The sequence below is a fragment of the Salvia splendens genome, chromosome 19, assembly GCF_004379255.2.
Source record: "Salvia splendens isolate huo1 chromosome 19, SspV2, whole genome shotgun sequence".
NCBI lineage: Eukaryota > Viridiplantae > Streptophyta > Magnoliopsida > Lamiales > Lamiaceae > Salvia > Salvia splendens.
Window position 1 is genome coordinate 11,282,742 of NC_056050.1, and position 7,557 is coordinate 11,290,298.

General features: G+C 40.2%; 1 long non-coding RNA gene across 1 annotated transcript; it reads left to right on the forward strand.

Annotated features, from left to right (window-relative positions):
- Positions 1-2,081: 2,081 nt before the first annotated feature.
- Positions 2,082-4,354, forward strand: LOC121779594. Its single transcript, XR_006045856.1, has 3 exons — positions 2,082-2,150; positions 2,620-2,689; positions 4,260-4,354. It is a non-coding gene; the product is annotated as an uncharacterized LOC121779594 (long non-coding RNA).
- The last annotated feature ends 3,203 nt before the right edge of the window (positions 4,355-7,557 follow it).

The window sequence follows — 7,557 nt, forward strand, 5'->3', positions numbered from 1 at the left end:
AACTTTTTTTAAGAGTAATAGGATGTAACGCCCCACTTATGGAACCCTAATTTGCGAAGCAAAATTTTTTTGCATTTAATGCTTTTAATGCCGTGAAGTATGTGAATTAAATGATGAGTGAATTAATTGCATGTTTTTTGTGTAACCTAATTGCGTTTAGGAATTTAGATTTGATTTGATTAGTCAAATCCGTTGAGCATGATGTGGCTGTTGAATAATCAAAGATGTGGAACATATGACGTGGCCATTGAAAGGTCAAAGTGTTGAGAATATGTGGTGGAAGTGAAAATGGTTGAAATTATGACGTGGCTGTGTGAATAATCTATGCGGAGTGAAATATATTGTGGCGAATTATTTCTTAAGGGATGAGTGAGATTAAATAGGAGCATCAGTATTCTTTTGGCATTTTCGACCCCTGTTATTATTAGAGAAGAAATCCTATTTTTCCTTGGATTTAATTAATTGCTCGGGATTTTTATCCAAATTAAATCCAAAGTCCGATTATTCCTTATTCTTTCTATGAGAAAAACGACACCCATGCCTCACACCATGGAGATTTCGAAATTCTCCTATTTATGGGAGGAGGAAATTATTCATTACATATTTTGATCCCTTATTTATTCCCTTCCATGAATAAATATAAACATCCTAGGAAATCTTACCATATCTAAAGAGATCTTGTCATATCCTATTTAAATTAGGATTTGAATTTAAATTCCTTGTGGGAGAATATATATAAAAATCGCCTACTCACTATTTATTGGGAGGATTTATTATTTTCTGCTCCGTAGCATTTTATTCTACTCCGTGAAATACCAAATAAAATCATAGGCTAATTAAATAGCCTAGAATTCGAAAATCCTCTTATTTCTCCCCAGAGTTCACGCCAATTCCTTTCCCCCATATCTTCTCAAATCTCTAATTATTTAATTGTTGGATTATATTCTTGATCTCTATAAATACATGAGAAAACCCTAACCCTAACCCCACTAACTACACGCCTACTCCCTCTCCCTCACGCCACTCTCCTCTCCCCACTCTCTCCCAATTTTTTTTTCTTCTATTTTTCTCCATAAATTCTTCATCTTTTGAGAAGAATTTAAGTTGAAGCCTCAAGAATTGTTGAAGAATCAAGATTATACTTTGTTTCTACCAATTGCTTTTGATCAAGAAAGGTATAATTTAATTTGTTTCCCTCATCCTCTCCATTGAAACCTTGATTTTGATTCCGTCATGCATATAATAAGCGTAGAGATCGTAGATCTAATATCTAATCGGGTGGGATTGATGATTGCATGAAAAAAGGATATGTATATGCATTTAGGTTGTTTATGAATGAACTTGTGGATGATTTGTGGTGAACGCTATGTGAATATATGAGAACATGATGGTGAGATCTTTTTGAAGCATGATTATGTGTTGGAAGTATGAATATATATGTTGGGATGAATATTTTATAAACCCTAATTCCAAATTTTGAAGCATGACAACTGTGGTGTTCGGACATTAGATTCCGACGTGTGTTTGACTGACCAAACGATCTTATTTTGGTTCGAAATTTTAACTGAGTAAACTAAAAGGTGACTCCTGTGTTTTGTGTGAATATCAGCCTTTTTGGTCAAAAGATGAATTTGTAATGAATTATTGAAGTCAACTACGCAGTTCTGTCAAAATTTATATTCTCGACCAGTGAGTTTCGTTTTTTATTTGACTGACCTAAACATGTGGTTTTGATGTGAAATTCTAACTGGACGACCTTTGATGTGTATTCTGGGTTGTGGCAAAATTTCAGCCCAAAGGGAGGTCGGATGGATTTTTAATGATTTTTACAAAACGACTGCGCTTTTCTGCCAGATTTAAGTCATGCAAAGATAGTCTATGTTGTTAAGCTTTGAATGATATACATGATGCATATGTGTTAAGAAACCCATTCTGTGATGTAGTGATGTGTTGTGCGTTGATGCATGCTATGGTGTGTTTCCTTATGTTGATAAAACGAATTGATGGGAAAAGGGAAACGTTGGGGACATGCATGATTTTGAGTCGATAATTGAGACTGATTTATGATACACATAAATTTTAAAGGTGATAACTCGCGCTCTCAGCGTGATAGCAAGAGGAAGAAAGTGCTTGAGATCTAAGCCGTCGAGGTGGGCTTTCTCTTAAATAAGGACCATGTCCTAAATATCTTATCGATGGGAATGCAACTATATTTATCATGGAGTATTTTGATTTTAACGTGCCTATCTAATGTGGCTTTTGCCACTATTATTTAAATCTAATTCGGGTCCTCGTAGGGCCGCAAACCCTACTTGGATTAGTGTACACCTATGGTAGACTGTGTGCCAGCTTACGGGCTGGCCGGTCTAGTGACTTGGTTTGTGGCCACATTCCAAGTCATGTATTGGCAGATATGGTTAACGTCTATGGGAAAATGACTGATCAGTCGCCTTTTGCAATGGGAAATTATTTTTAGTGCCTCGGGCCTTTCTAAAGCCAAACCCCGATGGTTACTTATGTGTAGCATGATAAATAATAATTTTATTGAAAATGTTTTCGGCATGAGCTCACTGAGTATTTTATAGTACTCAGCCCTGCATGTGTTTTCCCAATGTGCAGGTTGAGCGACGACGAGAGTATGGTGGTGTTGAGCAAGTTAATTGAAGAATGAATTGTTTATCTTTGATCTGTGAGTGTTGTTGTATCTTCATACATAACTTCATTCTTTTCTTGGATGCTTCCGCTGAAACTTGTTTTACTTATTGTTTGATCTTGACACTATTTTGAGTTCCGTTTAGAATCTAAAGACATGATACGTTTTGGAGTACGTTGAACCATTTGTTATCTTGAATACCAATGATTATAATTGTTTTCTCCATTGGTCCATCTGTCAAAGCGTCACCCTGACCCTTTTCTCTTGATTTATTGTTCATTTATTTCCTTGGTCAAACCCCTTTTTATAAAACCCTAGCCCCTTTTATTTGATTGCATTTAAGTCCTATTAGGTCACGATCGTCACATTTAATAACCCTAGAAGGGCGGTTATGACAGTTTATGTGTTTGTTGTTTTATGTTTATGCTTTGTGTTAGTTTTTTCCAGCATGCCTTTTGATGTATCTAGTTGTTTGCGTGTTATGTGTCTTCTCCCACTTAGCCCGTTGCTCGGTATAAGTGTGAGAAGTTTGTATTTGTTATGTGTTTTGTGTTTTGTTGTAATCTGTTATTACTTCCCTGTTTCCCTCCTTCACTAGGATAGCTTGGGGACAAGCTTGAGTGAAGTGGGAGAGGGGGAGCAGTACAACTTGTGTTTAATGTGAATAGGAGTCCCTAGGTCCAGTTTTTTTTCGTGTGTCGCATGAGCTAGTGAATATAATAAGGCAAGATTCCCTTAGTAAGAGCAATTGAAGATATGATGCATGCCAACTTTGAGGCCTTTTTTCTTAATAAGCTAAATTCGGTTTGAATGAAATAAGGACAATAGAGGATGCCTTATATAACCTAGTTGTGAAGCCCCTCCATAAGAGTGAGTTATAAGCCGACACTTTGTGAGCTAACTTGTACTAAAAGAGGCCGCCACTGAATGCTTAGGGAGAAGAGTCGGAGAAAAAAAAATTTTGGGGTTCTGGAGGTATAAGCTGGACGAAGTCCAGGAAAATGAGGTATAAGCTGGACGAAGTCCAGGAAAAGGAGGTTCCTAAGGGCAGGAAGCAATAGTAACCTACTCTAGGAAGTAAAAAGAAGGACTGTAGGAAAGAGGAACTCTCATAACCCGACGCAACAGTGGTGTACCATTGACTTAAGAGTGATTCGATCCTAACATCCCTGGTGAGGAATGAGTGATCGAGTGAATCTAACAATTGGGAAGTTAATAGGCTATATAGACGAACTGACAGACCGATTAGGTGGAAGAAGGAAAGGGGAGGATTTGGAGACTGTAGACGAATCGGATAGACCTTAATCTTGTGGGGACGGCTGCCCAAAAGTTGAAGCTAGTTCATGCCTTTGTGTGTTGTTTTCTTTAAGTGTTTATTTTCTCTTTGTTAGTCTGTTAGCGTGTCTAGGTCTAGGAGTTTGTGTTTTGTTTGTAGAGTCGGTCATAGGATAATCATGCATTGAAATTCGCCTTATTTATTTTTCTTGTCTTTATACTTGAGGACAAGTATGGTTTAAGTGTGAGTAGTTTGATAAGGCTAATTTCATGCATAGATTAAGGGGTTAAATTTATGCAATTGCGGGGTCTAACACATGTTTTAAGCCAGGTGTGTAGAAGGTTTCGACAGGTCCAGGAACAAAGAAGGACGTTTGCATGGCGAAGGGGAATGGCGATAAAAGTGAGCATTGTGGAGAATATGACTAGACGGAGGAGATCACGAAGCTGAACGGCAGAATGGAGATTTCTGCGAAGGCTTCTATAAGATCAAACCCGCACCTATATAAGGGAGAGAGCATGCAATTCACGGAGGACTTATTTTGGTTGGCTGGTTTTTGGGTCACTTAGCTCACTTATTTCTACACACTTAGCGGGATGTCCGGAAACTCATAGGGGATTTCTGGTTTCACTTTCATTTTCTGTTTGTTGTTGGGTAACACCGTCCTCACGGAGGATAAAGATACAATTATTTGCTTTCGTTTTATTTTGCAGTCGTGAATTTCACCAAGCTTCGCTGTTCGAAGCTCGGCTCTATTTTTTTGTTGGTTTAACGTGATTAATGCAATTTCTGTTTTCTGATATGGCGATGTTTAATTTGAGTATGGATGATGTTTTATTTATGAGTTTGTAGTTATTTACTCGATTGGATGCTTTTCGCGTTTGCCTGTTGAATTGGAGTAGAATCGTTGAGGATTGTTGTTGATCGGAATAGATTTGCTGAATTGGAGTTTATGGAGTTAATTTTGGTTGTAGTTGGGTTCGGATTGTTTGGATCCAGGGTGGATTGAGCATCCGACGTGTGGATCTGAAACATAGTAGTTGAAGTTTGATGCCTAGTTTTCGTGTTTTCGTTTCATTGCGTCTAGTATATGTAGATCTGTTTTATTTCCGGCTAATTGCAAGTTTCCGACATCCGAACTTTTACATTCTGTTTGAATCTGGATATGTGCTCTGTTTTCTTCATGTTCGCGTTTGATTTAGGTATTGAGATAAACGTCGTTGTTAGTTAAATTCTTAGTTTGTTATTTGCAGCTTTTCTTCCGTACTTGCTGTTTCTGGAATATGGTCCCCACTGTTTACTCGCATTCTTTCTGGCTATATTAGGTAGTCGTTTGCTTGGTCTAGGAAGTTAGTTTGATATCTCGTAGTTACAAGGATGTGCGATGTCTGCATGATGTTTTCAGTCTCCTAGGTCTAGTGTTAGATTTTGTTCCTAAGTCTAGTAATAGTTACGCCTTAACCCAAATTTGCGTGGCAGCAGCCATTCACTTTTCCAGAGTCTTCAAAATGCTTTCTTACGCGTCCATCTTCGTGGGATTGATCACTGCTTCCCTGTACTAATTCATAGTATAGCTGGTTGAGGGTTTTGAATGCGTAATTTGTGTGTCCAACGACTGAGACTTATGAGATCCTCAGAGTTCCTATACCTTGTGATCTAGCAGATTCTCTGGTTCGAGAAGCTCGACCTAGCATAAAAGCACACACGGTATTCCTGTAGCACTTCAGTTCCCTTCGCCAAGGAACGAGTTGGCCCTACTCTGGATAGTGAGTCTGATGAAGAAGAGATGGATGAACAAAAGGAGGAGTTGAATTTTGAGCCAGCAGAAGTCTAGTTGACGAAAGGATTGTTGGAAGCAAAAGGGAAGTTCGGGGATCCAAAGAGGGCGGCAACATACAAAGAGCGGTGTGGTTCTGGCAAGCTAGCGAAATTCGGGAAACGAGACGATCGGGAAGAGTTACGGGAGATAGACTCCGATGAGGAGTTCCGTCAGTACATCGGTGCAATTAGGTTTGGCTGGCTTTTAAAACATAGTGACGCGGAGGTGCCAATAGAATTGGACTGGGAGTTTTTCTCGACACGGATTCGATTACTTTCCGACTTTTTACAGAGGAACATGAAATGAGTATCAGAGAATGGTCCCTCCAGTTGGGGTTGTTTACCCCGCGCAGAAGACGACGAAGGCATTTGGAACTAACGCGTGGTGGGACCTCTGAAGTACACTCCTGGGTTCAAACCACAATCAGCTTAGGAATTTGTCACCCATCCTAAAGTAGGGCAATCAAAGACTAGCTACTCAAAAGCCTTCCATATCGACAACCGTATCCTACATTTTGCTCAGACTTTTATAAGCTATAATTTGATGGGGACCTCCAATTCTGCCCTAACTACTGCTGACCTCCATTTTACATGGTGCATGGCTAAAGGCGTGCGGGTACACCTAAGCTATTGGTTAGCTCAGATTGTCACCAGATGGCTGCAAATCCCTCCCACCACATGTACACATACCACCTTATCGGAGCTTACCTTCAGCGAAACACAATCATGAAGATAGCAAAATCTGCACCGGAGGTAGTAATGTGTGAGCCACTCGAGATCTTCAGGGTTGAGTATTTCTTCAACAAGGGCCTGCTCTACATGCACGGGAAGCATGTTTGCTTTTATGAGGTCGGCAGAATGGAACCCCAAGTGAAGCCAGAACAGGATGTGTCGAAACGGTGGCCAGTATAGAGTATGACGAGATGAGAAAGGAAGTGGGATTGATGCGGAAGGAGCTTGGTGATGTCAGGGACTAGATTAAGGCCCTTAGGGGCAGTTTTACTGATCTGGCGGGGAGGTCATCCGCGCAGAATGATCGAATGGCGGAGGCCGTAACCTTGATGATGATGATGAGATGACCAAGTGGCTGAAGGAGAACTTTGCCGAGCCCCATAAGAAATTGTCCGCTGGACCCAGCATTGTGTCCAAGCTGCCAGGGCAGGGAAGTTCTTCTCTCCAGCAGCCCCCACCAGCTTCCAAGCTCCTGATAGCCCCGTCTGCATCTAAGCCCGTGTCAGTGAAGAAGCCTGTATCAAAACTAAGTGAGAAGGAAGAGGAGAAGCCGAAGTCGCTGGCCAAGAAGAAAGCGAAGGTGACCCGACCCTATGTTCCACCCTAGTTTGGCTCCCGAGGGGGCCAAACCATGAATTGAGACCCCCCATGACCAAGTAACTTTTAACTTTCAGTTCTTCTTTCTTTTTCTTTCCGTTTTTTATGCGGTTATATGTTTGTTGTTTTGTGTTTGTGTTATGTGTGTCTTCTCCCACTTAGCCCAAACTTTGGTCTAAGTGTAAGAATTTTGTGTTGCTTTTGGGCATGTTTTAGTTTTTGTTCTGTTGTAATTTCTCCCACTTAGCCCGTTGCTCGGTCTAAGTGTGAAAAGTTTGTTTTATTTATGCGTATTTGTTGTTCTGTATTATGTGCGTTTTGTGTTTTGTTGTGGTCTGTTATTACTTCCCTGTTTCCCCCCTTCACTGGGATAGCTCGGGGAGGGGGATGGAATAGTACAATTTGTGTTTAATGTCGATCGGAGTCTTTAGGTCTAGTTTTTCATGAGCTAGTGAATACAATAAGGCAAGATTCCCTTAGT